This window comes from Eretmochelys imbricata, chromosome 8 (genome assembly GCF_965152235.1).
Source record: "Eretmochelys imbricata isolate rEreImb1 chromosome 8, rEreImb1.hap1, whole genome shotgun sequence".
Taxonomy (NCBI): domain Eukaryota; kingdom Metazoa; phylum Chordata; order Testudines; family Cheloniidae; genus Eretmochelys; species Eretmochelys imbricata.
The window spans coordinates 4,862,904-4,880,039 of NC_135579.1; the positions used below are offsets into that span (position 1 = coordinate 4,862,904).

The following is a 17,136-nucleotide window of genomic DNA, read 5'->3' on the forward strand; positions in this document are numbered from 1 at the left end:
CAATATACAAGAGGATAATACAGAAATGGAAAATCTCAGACACGGTGCAAATGTTAGTGAAAGGAAGAAATTCATTCAGACCCTCACCTAGGGGACCTGACTTCCCCCCCCCCCTCCCCCCAACTGTAAGACAAGTCTGATGAAGTTTAATTTCAAATTTTAACCTATCTTAAAGCTGTTGTGAGCTGGTGCAGAATGTACTCCGGACTCTAAATTCTTTATTTTGAATTTTTAAGTGACCAAGGAGTGTAGTTAAAGAGGAATGAAACCTACAAGATACGAGAAAGTCACTGGGCACCAGCAATGGTTTTGCTCTACAGTTGCACCAGAGCCTGAGATTCGGGAGAGCAAAATCTAATAATCCCTGTGCCTCTAACTGTGCTAACAGAATTAATACCCACAAATGATAAGTAAACAAAGCAAAGCCATGTGGGCTTGTGCTCCATGTGGGCTTGTGCTCCATATGTCAGAGTGTAGGAAAAAAGTTGGCAAATGGAAAGACAACCAATCTGGTGTGAGAAAAAAAAACTGTCAAACATTTGAGATGTGACTGCAAACACCACAAGGCCAAACGCATGATTTTGTAGCTTCTCGAAGCACTTGATAATGTTCTTCGAGGAGATTTTTTTCCTTTTAAGCAGTTCCTGATTAATGTTTGGAAAATGGAAAGACAGAACTAGTACAAGAGTACTTACGAAATCATGGACATCTGCCAAGACAGGTCTCCATTTAGTAAATCTACTAAATCCTAAAGTATAAATTTAGGTCTGTTAACAGCTGTGCTGATATCGGAACTGAACGCCCAAACTTAAAGGACATTAAAATTGACCAGTCAACTGCCATACTTGTTTTGATTGCATCATGTATGGGTGGGAGGCTAAGGGAGAAGGTGAGAGAGAGAATCCAGAAAGTAGGATGGATAGCTAAATTTTGCTTATTTCTGTGATTTAAACCCTCCCCGCTGCTCTGGCTTGCACTCTCCAGCCTGTTGATCCACTGTGGTCCATGGGAGACACATTAGCATCACATTCATTGCACTTTTGAAATAAGCAACAGTGGTCCTGAAGCCAATTACAAATTGGACTATAGAAACTCCAAGTAGAGCTGGGTTAGGTGTTTTGACAAAAATAAATTTTCACTGGAAAACATCAAAAACTGTTCGTAGACTCGGACTTTAATGTCAGAAGGGAGCATCATGTATGTTCATCTAGTCTGACCTCCTGAACATCACAGGCCACAGAACCTGATCCACTTACTTCTGAAGTAGGCCCATAACCTCTGGCTGAGGTACTGAAATCTTCAAATCATGATTTAAAGTCTTTAAAGTTACATAGAATCCACAGTTCACTCTATTTCAAACCATCAGGTGACCCATGCCCCCAGCTGCAGAGGAAGGCAAAAAACCAACGAAACAAAAAAAACTCCCCAGGATCTCTGCCAATCTGACCTTGAGGGAAAATTCCTTCCTGATCCCCTATATGGCGATTAGTTAGACTTGGAGCATGTGCATGAGACCCATCAGCCAAACACCTGGGAAAGAACTCTCTCTAGTAACTCAGAGCCCTCCCCATCTAGTGTCCAATCTTGAGCCATTGGAGATATTTCCTAATATAACAGATGCAGATGGGCCATATGCCATTGTATGTAACCTCATCATGCCATCCCTGTCACAAATTTATCAAACTCAGTCTTAAAACAAGTTAGGTTTTTTACCCCACCTGGAAGGCTGTTCCAGAACTTGACTCCATTGTCTAAACCTTTGTGTAATTTCAAGCTTAAACTTGCTGGTCAGTTTGTATCTAGGAAAGGGTTGGTTTTGATGAATTTCCCATTTTGAAACTTTCTGAAGTTACAAAACACTGTCAAAACAGGAAGCTTTGAAATTTTTTTAAGTGAAAACTTTGTTTTAAAATGACTTCATTTTGAAATTTAAGCTAATCTAGTTACAAAAAGAAAAATAAAAGGTAGAAATAAAGAACAAAATGTTTTGATTAACTTGACTCAAGAATTCAGATTTTTGATTAGTGAAAATTTGAAGTTGACTTTTTGTCCAAGTTCAGGATAGGAAAATTATTCAAAATCTCAAAAAATTCTCATGGGATGGTAAAACTGTTTCCCATCCAGCTCCAGCTATGAGTAAACTTTTTGATGGCTCCCTATTTTTGTTCCCAGTACTCAGGAACTTGTTGCAGCCTAAATCTGATCTAACCAGAATAAGAATTATGACCTCCAGGGTGAAGAAGTACAGAATTAAGTAAATTTATGAAGTGCAGCTCGGTCCTAAAACCAGCTGTCAGATAGGCAAGCAATCCGATTCATGCTCACTTGTCAGCATCTGCATTTCATTTCATTTGACTGGCAATAAGTTTATGTTTAGTGTGACGCTCTCAGCTTTCACTAATAAAAATGCAAGTTTTAGCAACTTGGTTTTAGAAAAATACAAATACAATACAACTAAATAATCGGAGGCACTGAAAGAAGGTGCGGGCAGTGCTATCTTGGTAACACCTGTTCAACTTCTGGGAATAGTTAGTTAAAATCCATTATGAGTATAAGAAGGGTCCTATTTTACAGTGACATCTTCCTAAGCATAACTTGCTAAACACTATTCTTGTTGGAAGTATGTGAACTGTCCTGACTTAATTCCTTGTTTGGAGAAATGAGTGATTTAGGAGAGTCGTAGCCTTTTTTACTCACAGTAAACCAGGGTTTTGTACCTGAACAATAATGGATAAGCAGCCAAGCTTAGACTGTGGATAGCTCCACTCCCAGTGTTCTGCATGAGTTCTAACTAAAACAATTTCCCTTAGCACTGCTTCAAATCCTCACAACAAGAGTTTGTGTGTCACCCAGTGTCACTCTCCACCTCACAGCCAATCAGAACCAGCGCTCAGCTGGAGTTTTTCCCTGGACAGAGAATCCCAGACAAGGAAAGCATGCATGCATATCTGCAGCATGTGGATAGAGCCACTGCCTTTAAGACTTGAGCCATGAACATGCAACTACCCCACCAAAGAGCCTGGTAACTTTCTTAGGGCCCTGACTCAGGAAAACACCTAAACACTGTCCTTAATAGAGAGTTTTTCAGAATCAGACCCTAGGTTGGGTGTAGCTCAGTCCTGTCAGATTCCACATCAAATTTCATTTCAATAATTACTAGCTTCATTTCTTTACTATAATCTCTCTCTGATGTACAGGAGGACTGAGTTTCTCCTGAAGGAGAAATCAAGAATTTCAGAGGCTATATATGAAAGCAGTACTGTCTCCTTTTTAACAGAAGAGTTGGCCAGTGTGTCCTATGCCTCTGTTAACGGCACAGAAATTTAACACAGACTGAACTTCTGTTATTAAAGTCCCTGTATAAGAATTCTTGCTTTACCGATGCTGCCTATAATGCCTGTTAAAAAAGAAAACTATCAATAATAGACACATCACACGTAACGAGGGATGACAGTGCTCAAATCACATTTCTAATTAACTTATGCAGAGAAACAGCTGTAAAGCATTAAAATGCTGATTTGTAGTGCAGCTGACAGTTATCTAGATATTTCACTCCTAGCAGATGAAGACACTTGCTTCAAAGTGGGTGGGGTGGGGGATTTTTGCCACAGTCCATTGCTAATGCAAGCTACATATATCATGGTGTTCACAGTAGCAAACAATGTAGTTGGGATCCACTTCATAAACTGAAACAGGGATGGAAAATCTGCTTCAGAATCTTGTTTCGTTAGCTGGACATCTTTCCAACTGCACAGTAATTAGCTCAAACACAGTTTGCTTGTAATAAGCTGGATCCTTTCCATCAACCCCCAGAGTCCCCCTTTCCCAATCATTCTTCCAGCGGTGAGTAACTTTTGATTTTACAATAATTAATTGCGAGAACTGAAAAATGAATTGTGCAGAACTTGTTTTGCAACAGGCTTGCTATGAAACAAAGCTATTTGGGGGCTCTATATACCTGCCCCCTTCCAAATGCATAAACAGAATATTTTTCATGTTTTCCAGCTAGTTATGAAATACTGAACATTGCAGTTTTCAGCTGAATGTCCTTTTATCAAGACGCATACATCTGAGAATGGAAATACCACAATATCAATACTTTCAAGATTTAGAAAGTTAATGTAAGAATGAAAAAGTTACCTCCTTGTAATTGTTGCTCGAGATGTGTTGCATATGTGCATTACACGGTTGGTGTTCTTGCATCTTGTGCACCGGTGCTGGAGAGTTTTCCCTAGTGGTACCTGTATGGGGTGGCTCCACCCACTGCCAAGCTCCTTGTGTTCCAAATTGAGGGCCTAAAGAGCAGAATCTCCCCGCCCCTCCTTCAGTTCCTTTGCACCGAAACTGATGGCTGACTGTAATGCATTGGGAAAGGAGGGTGGATTGTGTAATGGACATATGTAACATCTTGAACAACAGTTACGTGAAGGTGAGCAATTGTTTTTTCTTCGAGTGCTTGCATAGGTCCATTACACTGCAGGTGAATCCCCAAGCTGTTATCTGAGGTGGTGAGGCACAGAGGCTCATCAGAAGAGGGACTGTAGGATCACCTCTCCTACATTAGCATCCTCCTGTGATGCAGTGGACAGTGCATAAAGCCTGATAAACGTATGAACGAAAGACCACATTGCTGCTCCCCAGGTGTCCATCATTATGACGTGTGCCACAAATGCAGCTGAGGTGAAATGAACTCTAGTTGCGTGCGCTGAGAGTTTGTCTGGAGGAGTTACTCCTCTGGCAGCATAACACGCTGTATTACAGCTAGTGACCCACTTCCAAAGCCTCCGATTTCTAATTAGATGGCCCCTCATACATTCTGCACAAGAGATGAAGATACCATAAAAGACTCTGCCCTATCTAGGTAAAACACCAATGCTTGACGAATATCCAGGTTATGGTGCCTCTGCTCATCCTTATGTATATGTGGTTTCAAGAAGAGAACTGGTAGGTAGATAGACTGATTCAGGTGGAAAAACCAGACACCACATTTGAGAGGGACCTTGTCTCTGCAGAAAACTGTACGGTGGATCAGTGACTGATGCATTCAGCCCTCATCCTCCTGGCAGAGGTGACAGCCACTAAGGCAGTTACCTGTGCTGTCAGGTGTAAAATTAGTACGATTGCAAAAGCTCATAAGGAGGGTCCATAAGTGCACACAACACCAGATTCAAATCCCAGAAAGGTGTTGGTCTCTGACAGGTGGAAACAGCCTATCAAGACCTTTCAGGAACCTGGTCATGATTGGGTAAATGAAAACAGTCTTACCGTCTGTCATAAATATAAAGGGAAGGGTAAACACCTTTAAATCCCTCCTGGCCAGAGGAAAAACCCTTTCACCTGTAAAGGGTTAAGAAGCTAAAGTAACCTCACTGGCACCTGACCAAAATGACCAATGAGGAGACAAGATACTTTCAAAGCTGGAGGCGGGGGAAACAAAGGGTTCTCTCTGTCTGTGTGATGCTTTTGCCGGGATCAGAGCAGGAATGCAGGTCAGAACTCCTGTAAAGAGTTAGTGAGCAATCTAGTTAGGTACACATTAGATTCTGTTTTGTTTAAATGGCTGATAAAATAGGTTGTGCTGTAACCTGATACCTGTGTTCTCTGATAGTATTTTCAGCCTACAGAAAAATCCTTTGTCTCCAGGCAAATAGACGGAAAAACCCTCTAGCTGCTCTTAGCTTAAAAAAAAAAACAAAAAAAAACCCACCAACCTCTTCAGGTCTGTGAAAAATGTGTGAATTTCCTTGCAGGAGGTTAACTACCCTGCCTTGAGGTAGAGAAAACTCCAGCTCAAAAAAGACAAATCCCTTGTGTCTCTGCTCTGGCCCCCAGGCAGAGAAAAAAAACAACCTAACTGCTTTCAGCTTAAAACCTGTTTCCAAGCAGCCCAAAGGGGGGGGGGGGGGGGGAATGTCCTTTTAAAATCTGTGCTTCTGGTTCAAAAAAATCTCAAATTGATCTCAGAATGATCCCACTGCTCTGCCACCATGTCAAGGTTCCTTCCCCACTCTGAACTCTAGGGTACAGATGTGGGGACCTGCATGAAAGACCCCCTAAGCTTATTCTTACCAGCTTAGGTTAAAACTTCCCCAAGGTACAAACTTTTACCTTTTGACCCTGGACCTTATGTTGCCACCACCAAAATGTCTAACAAAAAACAACAGGGGAAATGCCCACTTGGAAACATCTCCCTCCCCAAAATATCCCCCCAAGCCCTACACCCCCTTTCCTGGGGAAGGCTTGATAAAAATCCTCACCAGTTTGCATAGGTGAACACAGACCCAAACCCTTGGCTCTTAAGAACAATGAAAAAGCAATTAGGTTCTTTTAAGAATTTTAATTAAAGAAAAAGTAAAAGAAAAACCTCTGTAAAATCAGGATGGTAAATGCCTTACAGCGTAATCAGATTCAAAACATAACGAATCCCTCTTGGCAAAATCTTAAGTTACAAAAAGACACAAAAACAGGAATATACATTCCATTCAGCACAGCTTATTTTATCAGCCATTTAAACAAAACAGAATCTATTGCATATCTAACTAGATTGCTTACTAACTCTTTACAGGAGTTCTGACCTGCATTCCTGCTCTGGTCCCGGCAAAAGCATCACACAGACAGGACCCTTTGTTCTCCCCCTTCAGTTTTGAAAGTATCTTGTCTCCTCATTGGTCATTTTGGTCAGGTGCCAGCGAGGTTATCTTAGCTTCTTAACCCTTTATGGGTGAAAGGGTTTTTCCTCTGGCCAGGAGAGATTTAAAGGTGTTTACCCTTCCCTTTGTATTTATGACACCGTCTATGCAAGGGTAAAATATCAAGATGGCGACCAGAGGCATCCTAATGGATCTGAAGTCCATACCTGATTCATTAAGGTGCGAAAGGCAGTCCAGAGCTGATTGAGTCATCATCTGAGTCAGGGGTACGTTAGAGGATGCTGCTCAGATGGAAAAAGGCTTCCATTTACTCAAGTAAGCAGCTCATGTGGACAGCTTTCTGCTATCAAAGAGCACATTCTGGACTGCCAGCAAGCAATGTGCTTCCTCTACATTCAACCACTGATGAACCAGGCTGTAAGATGCAGCATTTGCAGATCTGAGTGAAGCACCCATCATGGTTCTGTAGAGGTCTCTGATGACTGGTTACAGCTTGTGGAGATGTGAACACTATCTCTGTCTTGGCCTGGCTAGAGCTAGAAGGATCATTCTACCCTGATCTTGCTTGAGCTTGACAATCACCCTGGGATACTCATAGGTATGCACAGAGGAGCTATTTGTTCCACAGAAACAGGAAAGCATCCGATGTATGAGGTTTGCTTGTTCACAGGGAATACTAACGCTCCACCCACCAACAGCAAGAAGGAACTGAAGGAGCAGTGGAGTGACTGTGCCCTTTATACCCTCATTTTAGAGCCTGGAAGTGGGCCGGGCAACCCCATGGGTACTGCTCGGGAAAACTCCGTCACTGGTGTGTGTGATGAACATACACCTACAGTTTAATGGATATATGCAAGCACTCAAAGAATCAATAGTACTTAATTTAGTGGCTCTAAAATGAGGTTATGTAGTTAAATTTGATTATGGATCCAGAGCTCAGTTTATTTCCTATATAACAGTACCCTAAAATAAATCAGATCTATAAAGCAGAGCTCAGAGGTGAAAGGGAGGGAGAATAAACCGATTAGACAGCCTTTGCAAAACAAAATGAGCATCTGAATTGGGCTACAAGTTAACTTCAATTTGGGATTTACAAATTTTACCGCAATAAAAACATAAAAGCTATGTTACTTACATAAGATCATTAGAGCTGCTGTACTGATTCGGACCATGGTCCATCTTCCCCAGTATCCTATCTCCAACAGTGCCACATACCAGAGCTTCAGAAGGCGTGTACAGAAAAGGGCATTTGTGGCGCAATCCATCCATCTTCCACTCCCGGTTTCTGATAGAGGTTTAGGGCTGTCCCAAGCATGAGATTGTGTCCCTAATCATCATAGCTAATAGCCAATAGCCATTGATGGACCTATCCTCTAGGAACTTATCCAGTTCTTTTTTGAAGCCCGTTATACTTTTGGCCATTACAACTTCCCATGTAATAAGTTCCACAAGTTAACTGTGCATTGTGTGAAAAAGTACTTTCCCTTCCTTGTATTATACCTGCTGCCTATTAATTTCATTGGGTGACCTCTTATTTTTGTGTTGTGTGAAAGGGTAAACAACATTTCTCTAAGCACCTTTTCCCACTACTCATTATTTTATAGAGCTTCATCACAACACCATCAGTCATCTCTTTTCCAAGATGAACAACCCTAATCTTTCTCCTCTCTCCTCATATGGAAGCTGTTTCATACCCTGGATCATATTTGCTGCCCTTCTCTGAACCTTTTCCAGTTCCACTATATCCTTTTGAGATAGGGTGACCAGAACTGGACACTGTATTCAAGGTGTGGGCACATCATGGATTTATTTAGTGGCATTATATTTTCTGCCTTATTTTTTCCTTTTCCGAATAGTGCTGAAAATATTGTTAGCCTTTTTGATCGATGCTGTACACGATCCTTTGTTAAATCACTTGGTGGTGGCAGCGTATCCCCCAAGGGCAAAAAGTTTGTGCCTTGGGGAAGTTTTACCAAAGCTGGTAGAAATAAGTTTAGGGGGGTCTTTCATGCAGGTCCCCACATCTGTACCCTAGAGTTCAGAGTGGGGAGGAAACCCTGACAAACTGCTATTTATGAGGGGTGAAGGGTCCTCAGCTCGCACCACTCTTTTTTTTAAAAAGATGCCTCTCAGAGAGGGAGTTAAGCTAGTTTACTAACACTAGCGCCCCTGTTAAAGAACAGCTATAATCCTCACTGCACACTTTATTGGTCAAATAAAACCTGGAAGAGGTGGGGTGGAAATGGAAGGAAAAATCAGAATACTAGGACAATAAATATTCCCAGGACAGCTCAATTTGCAGAGTGAACAAAATTTTTGGAGGTAAAGAGAAACATATAAGAAGTACTCTGCTGTATCCAGCTATACTGAAAGAGCCCAAAGGAAATAGCATACTTTTTGGAAACAGAGAGGGGAATGTATTTGGTTCCAGCTTCCTGAAGGTGCAAGGATAATGGGATGCTCAAGCAGAGACCTAGCTGTCCCAAAGGAATAGAACCTAGATGTCCTGATTTCCAATTTGCTGTACTTACCAATTGATAAGATTCTTCAAACAAAACACAAAACTTGCTCTCCAGGCATGTCTCTTGGATAACTGGGTCCCAGAACAAGTAGGGCTTTATATACTGTAATCAACATGAGGCTCGTATCAAGTGTCTCATTGCAATATTAGGCTGAACAAGTCGAAATGGCATTCAGTTGAGGTCAAGTAGTGGTTAGAACAATTATGTCATCACAAGAGTTACATCTAACAAGGTATTTGTAGAAGTTAAATCTCAACAAAATACAATAATTAATGAACCCAATAAAATGGCAAAATTGGCAACATGACAGTAAACTTTTCCAGAGGAGCCTTAACTTTTGGAGATTCCAGTGTTTTGAATCCTCGATCAACTTTCACTGCATTAATGTGGTGTTTTTTAACAACATGTAAAAGCTTTAAAGATATGTCTCTGCATGACTTTTTAGTGAAGCTATGACTGTCGTGTCTTAACAAGGGACAATACCTTATTTAAAACACCCAGCCATTTACACAAAAGCAGTATTAAAAATGGGTAAGAATGGGCTGTCAGTGAATATCCAGATGACTGAGTATCAAAATAAGTGACTGATGTACAACATTATTTCAACACTAAGCAGCAGCCACTAATTTCACTTCTATGGAGCTACATGGTACAGTAAGTAGGATTATCAGAGGTCGTTCTGAACCACCTCTGTTACATAAATATATCTTTTTTTCTGCACATAGTATTTTTTTTTTTTACAGACTGCTTACTCAGTGATCCAGCTCTTTAAATTATGTTCAGCAATTACATTACAGCCTTGTGGCAGACAAAGATTCAACGAATTGAATAATGTAAAAATTTCTAATGGCATGAAAGGTGAAAGGAAAAAAAACCCACCATCTTTTTCATCAAAGAAAGGGCTGACAAATCCAATGCTGTTTCATTTCAGACAGAAAAATTTAAATGCTGGCAATTATTGTAACATTTTGCTTTCATAAGTTGACTTTCCTTTTGATGACCGACTTGATGACTGACTACTTCTGATCCAAGACGACTGTGGCAATGAGAAGTATGGACTGCCACAAGCATAGGTGCTGGAGCACCCACAGGAAAAAAAAAATATAGCGGGTGCTCAGCACCCACCAGCAGACCTGCGGATCAGTGCCTCCTCCTCCCCTGTAGTGCCTCCCACCCGCTGGGGACCCTGTCGATCAGCTCCTCCCCTCCCTCCCAGTGCCTCCCACCCACCGCAGATCAGCTGTTCAGCAGCGTGCAGGACATGCTGGGGGAGGAGGGGTGCAGAGCAGGGGCAGGGGGCGGAATGAGGCAGGAAGAGGTGGGGCAGAGGATGGAGCTTGGAGGAAAGGGTGGAGTGGGACAGAGCAGGGGTCGAGCACTCCCCGGGATCTGAGTAAGTGGGCACATATGGCCACAAGCGTATTGTTTGACTAGATGTAATCTTCCAAGATGTTTCAACATACTAACTCTCTGAAGTTTCTTCCCTGTAAATGGCATTTTGCTGCTATTCAAATCTAGTCTCTAGCTGGAAGAGGCTTTGCTTATAATCCAACGTGAACAAGGAGAGCAACTAACGGAATAGTAGAATTTGACTGCCAGCACAAGAAGATTGTCCCGCAGTTGTAGAAGGCTCCACCACACCAGCTATGTACGATGGTTAAGAGAATCAGCATGAGAGAGAGAGATGTGGTCAGACTGGGCTGCACAACCTTACTACAGAATCGTCTCTTCGCCTTCTCTGGTGTTGCAGTGAGGCTGCTGACACTGGAACTGGAGGCTAATTCAGCCCCTGGCCCATCCCAGGATTTGAGGGAATGGAGAAGGTCATAGTTTGCACTGCCCTTCTGCTGCCTTCGGTCTTGTGCCGAGTGGCGCTTGGCTGGGCCTGAGGTTCAAGTCTGGACAAGCATGGGGAAGGTACCATTCAGTTTTCTGATCCAAGATAAAAAATGTCCATAAAGAAGCCACTCACTGGAAAAAAGAGGACATATGGTTTTTGCCTACATGCACAACAGGTACCAAAATCACCACACACAGTGGGGACTAAGCTCATTAGTTTAAAGTTCTTAAACTCATGAAAGATTCTGTCACGATGGCACTCAAAACTGAAGTCCCATTTAACCACAAAACCAGTGTAAGAGGCAGCAGCAGGACAAACTACTCACCTGTTGCCCTCTCCAGATGTGCTGACTCTGGCCTGGAAAGACAAGATCCCACCTGCACGAGTGAGGTGGCGGTGCAAACACCACTCGCATTCCACTTTTGAACTTGGACCTCACAAGAACACAGATGCAATCCTGAGGGCGATTCATGCAACAGGGATGCCTGAGTACGAGCACATACACGGAGACCATCAATTCAATTCACCCAGACCAAACAGCCGATGGATCATGACTTTTGGTCTCTTTGCAGCTGGAGTCAGATTCAAACTGGTGATCTAGAGGCAAGTGGCTCCTCCACTTTTACTGACTGCACTAAACCATCCAGTGCCCCAATCAATCAACTTTAAAAAAAAAAGGTCATGAGGACTAGCAGAAAACAAGCTATGTTTCAAATTGACCTGCACCGTAACAACTTCTCCCCCCATAGTCTATTAGGACAAATATACTCATTTACTAGTCAACAGCACTATGATGAAGTAATCAGAAAGCATGCAAATTCTACATCTGACAGTCCCCAGAGAAGAGTGATATACATGAAAATAAGGAATAGTGTTTTATTTTTCTTAGGGCCATTCTGATAACAAGGGATATAATTAAGGCCCTGCCAACTAGGATATGAAAGAGCTTAATAATTTAACTCCGATCATTAGAATTAATGAATGAAATTAAACAGCCATAAATCCACAAAGAACTGCCATAGCTAAGCATTTATTTATGATCAGGAATTGTGAAGTCATAATTCACATTTTGATCTCTGCTTACCCATAAGGATTGATGTTACTACATGTGTGGCCACCTGAAATAATCAAGTTGCGATATGTTTGCAGCAGAACTCACATGACCTGAGAGTTTCATCTTATTACATTCTAAACCTAACAACAAATTTTTATTAAGAGGCACATGCTGCTGGGCAGGTTAGTTCCCATGTTTCAACTTCACCCCCCCCCCGAAGTGTTTGATGCAGCCAACTGGAGGAACGTACATTTTTCTATAAGTCAAAATCATCAGCAATTCTTGCTAAAAGTCAATGCTTATATTGCAAGCATGTCCAAGAACTAGATTCGTGGCTAAAGAGTATGAGGGACGTGAGACTTTGGTGATGTTATCAGGAATACTGCTTGGATGCTAGAAACTAGCTATTAGAAGGTGGAAGCAGCCTCACAATATAGTAATAAGTCACAGTCATGGTCTAAAATAAGAACTATAATTACTACTTTGAAATTCTTTGGCACCCCTTTAGAATATATGAGACAATGGCCTAGTGAAGAAGAAAGTGCCATGAAATGGCTCTCAGGCTAGAGAAGGGACATGCGCCAGCAAGAACAGTTGCTTAAGCATGACATGCTCTACACTCATGGCAAACAGGATCCCCTGTCTACAGGTCAAAACTCATGTAAAATGTTTAATATACTTTAAGAAAGAGTGCCACATTGATCATTTAGACAGCTAGCCTTTTCTACTGTAACTTCACTCTCTTGCTAGTTATTGGCTACCATATGCTTTATAAGAATAGATTTTGATCTGATCTATGATACTACAGGCATGGGAAAAGCAGGATGAAAAAACAGTGCACTGTGTTTGTATAAGAGGGAGGTACTGTAATGAGTAATAAATTAAACATTTCAAAAATCCTGCTTAGTAAGGCCTTTGCTGGAACACATTAAAATGCACTGTTGTCAGGGTAACCTTTTTTGGTTGAAAAATGTTTACTGCTATAGGTCACAGAATTGTCTCCCTCCTTAAGTTAAGAAATAAATAGTTCTTTGACGACACGTCCAGATAATGATTCACTAGTCTAAGGGCTTCACTAATGCAAAAAACACAGTTGCCTTTAACGGTGTCCTCTGGAACAAAATTTGGCAGCCACCAAATCCAAACACCCCGCCACCCCCATTTTTTCCCCTATATTTCTTCAATTTCTTATCTACTTTCACCTGCTCACTGGTGACTTCCCATCCCACTTCTCAGCACTAGAAATTCCCGAACAGTCCCTCTGTCCGAAGCTGAACACAGATTAAAAGTGTAAGAGGGATTTAACACCTGGCAGCTGTAGCCAAGTTACCATATCAACTATGGTAGTCACAGATGGAATCCTCTGCAGTAACATTTTCAGGTTGAAATACAAAGATTCACTTCCTATGAAGAGACTGAGTAAACAGTGTTAAAATAAGCCAAAAATGTAAGTGATAGGAAAACAGACAGTCTCACTGCTTGCAGTATTCTCTAGACAACTTCTGCTAAAATGAAGGTATGGATAAGACTGCAGCACATATATGGAAATCCTCAGGGACTTTCCCAGCTCAAGCTGAATGCAAGCTCACTGTGATTCAGTGCTAAGCACACAGAACCTCAACACTGGGTCTGACAGGCTTACTAGGGTTGCCCAGCTTTTCGAAAGTATATCACTACAAAATAGACTTATACCCAAAAGGTCTGGCAGGGCTGTTTAGACACTCCTCTAAACTTTCCTTGCTTTGAGGTGCAAGCAGAACACATTTGATATTTTACTACCTCAATCATACTTGGGTTGGGGTGATCTGTTGGCAAAATCCTCTTAAGCCAACCCTAAAAATATAGTTTATTATTGCAGGCTGTGGTGAGAAGGGGTCAAAGTGATACTTTTTAGTGGCTTTGGGCATCATGCAGGACTAGAAAGAGATGCAGAATTGGTGCTCTGTCACAGACCTGCTGTATGATCTCGGGCAAGTCACTTTCCACACCACCTTTTGCCTGCCTGGCTTATTTAGACGGTAAGCTCTTCAGGGCAGGGTTGTCATTCACTCGCTGCACAGCACCTAGCGCAATGGGGTCCTGATCTCAGCTGGAGCATCTAATTATAAACAGGTCTGCAATGCAGGAGAGGTGAACTGGGAGAGATTTATGGAGCTCATGCCAGGACCACCACGTGGAGAGAGCATCTTAGTCCCACGTATCCCTGGCTCAAGGCACTACCATGAGTTCCTTGACTTCTACAGTACTAGTTCACTCATGTTTTAGAAAGACAGAAAAAAAATTAAGGACTGTTTTTTATGTAAGTGTCCACTGGTTCGGTTTTATTTTTGGCACAGCCCAGTGAGCTGTCATAACTTGACGTAAGACAAGGTCTTCAATTGTTGTCCATCTTAACATTGGTATAAGCATGTGGCCAGAACAGTGTTCTAATTGGATCCAAGCCCAAGGAAGCTATGTAAACTTTTAAGTGCAATGTTTAAGGACAAATCTCCACTGGAGGGAGAGAGACACGCATTATGCAGCTGTTAACTTTGCAAGAATTCTCAGTCCCAGAGCCAAGCATTTTGAGTAAGTTTTTTAAATTACACGCCCCCCTACCCCTAAAAAAACAGGGCTTTCTGACTTTCAAGTGAAGATCACACATTTAAGGATTTGTTGCTGCCCCTGCCTCCTCAAAACTTTGAAAAAGTCTACTTAGGGACAGAGAGGGATTTGGAAATTACTTCAGTGTGGTGAAGAAAGAATACCAGTCACCGGAAAAAGCAGCTGGGATCAGCAGGGAATGCCACTGTGCAGAAAAGGAGAATAAACAGAGGAATGAAACTTAAAAGAGAAACAAAAAAACTTACTTAGGGGCAGAAACAATGCCCATCAACAATGATTAAGTAGGGTTTGGAAAATAAAACTTATTTATGTAATGCAGATCTGGTTACAGCATGAGGGTCGATCCAATGACCCGATTTCACTTTCCTGTTCCTAATCTTTTATGCCAAGATGAAGAAAAGAGGGCTTGCTGAAAATGTGTTTTCTTCTGACAGTCTCAAAATACTTTAAACATCGATGCCATATATCTATAGCCTAATGAGCTTTTCAAACTACCAGGTTGCCTGCTAGCTAGTGAAAGTTACACTTCAGGAGAAGGACTGTAGAGGAGGGCAACACTTAGCATTTCGAAGTCAATATGGGTCAGAGCACCACTGATCGGTGTTTGAGTTAATGCTTTTACAGGAGCTTCAGAATCAGTCATAGCAGCTATTTCTCACCCTCAAGATTTTTATCTGGAAATGCTTCTCATAATAGCACTCTCATGGAGAGAGCCCTGTGTTCCTTGTGTAATTCCAGATGGAAGGATCTTATTAAAAAAACACCTTGCAGCATAAAGTAATTACCTTCTTGTTCTTTGATCATTAAAATGGGAAAAAAAACCCTTAAGAATTGCTAGACCAGACTGATGAGCCCATAAGGCCAGAACTCCATCTCAGATTTTGGCTAATGTTGGATGCTTCAGAGAAGGTACAAACTCCACGTGAGACTTCAGACTGCAACATAAAAGAGGTTAGCGGAATTATTTCTTCCATCTAATGGTTACTTTAGGCCATGAAGCGTGAGGGTTACTAGCCCTCACTTTATCTTAAGTAGTTAAATCACAGGTTAATTTAATATAGCATTGCATATGGTGGTCCAAGCAGATCCAAAGGAAAAAGTTATTTTGGCAGTTGTGCCAATCTCATTACAAGGAAGGCAGCAGGCGTGCAAATTACCGACTCCTGACCCGGGGTGGTTGTGACAAAAAATAACAATACAGGACTCTTTCGAGGCCCTGTAATTGGAATGAGTACACTTTAAATCCTTTAACGAGGATCCATTGGAGGGCAAGCCTGGTGCCAGCAGCCGCGGTAATTCCAGCTCCAATAGCGTATATTATTTAGGGGGAGGGATAGCTCAGTGGTTTGAGCGTTGGCTTGCTAAACCCAGGGTTGTGAGTTCAATCCTTGAGGGGGCCATTTAGGGATCTGGGGCAAAAATTGCAGATTGGCCCTGCTTTGAGCAGGGGGTTGGACTAGATGATCTCCTGAGGTTCCTTCCAACCCTGATAGTCTATGACTCTATGACAAATTAAGCACCAGGGCTACAACAAAACTGAGTATTTGTGTTGCTGATGAATCATGCTGGTGATTATTTATTTGCTTGGCCCACTATGGTTCTTCATCAGAGTCATCAAATTTAAGGCCATTCCCTTTTTGTGTAAAAACCTAATGCCACTTTGTGTCGGGCTTATCTCCAGCTTCTGCCCTTATTAGCCTATAGAAATGAACACAGGTGACCACACACACTACACTATACTGTTGAATTCTTGCTGTGCAGTACAATTTCTGTTGCAGAATAAACAGAGCCGTGTGGCGAATACAGAATGGAGACTTAATATTGTTTATGGGTTATACTTAATCTATCACTATAAGGGTTTTCAGGTACATCAGCATAAATCCAAATCAGGATGTAAATGGACAATGTGATTCTTCATTGCTTGGTGTTTTTTGTGCCCGGAGAAGGGGAGAGAGAAATGGAGAGTATTTCTTCACACAATGCAGTCAACCTTTGGAACTCCTTTGGCAGGAGATGTTGTGAAGGCCAAAACTATAACATGGTTCAAAAAAGAACTAGATAAGTTCCTGCAGGATAGGTCCATCAATGGCTATGAGCCAGAATGGACAGGGATGCAACATAATGCTCTGAGTGTCCCTAGCCTCTGTTTGTCAGAAGCTGGGAATGGACGAGACAATGGATCACTTGTTTATCTATTCTGTTCATTCTGAGGCACCTCGCATTGGCTATTGTTGGAAGACTGGATACTGGGGTAGCTGGACCACTGGTCTGACCCGACGTGGCCATTCTTATGAGACTAAAACTAAGACTACATGCCACTGTGCCTTAGTTTACTTGTCTGTAAAATGGGGATAACGATACTGACCTCCTTCGTAAAACTCAGAGATCTATTGATGAAAAGTGCAATATGAGAGCTGGGTATTACGAAGGTTATGGATTTTCCAAATTTATTTTTACTTCTGGAAA

At 41.8% G+C, this 17,136-nt stretch overlaps 1 protein-coding gene across 3 annotated transcripts in view; it reads right to left on the bottom strand.

The window, feature by feature from the left end:
• The window catches only part of GALNT10 (polypeptide N-acetylgalactosaminyltransferase 10), a 121,188-nt gene that overhangs the window by 47,134 nt on the left and 56,918 nt on the right, over positions 1–17,136 (bottom strand). The gene's annotated exons all lie outside the window — the stretch shown is intronic.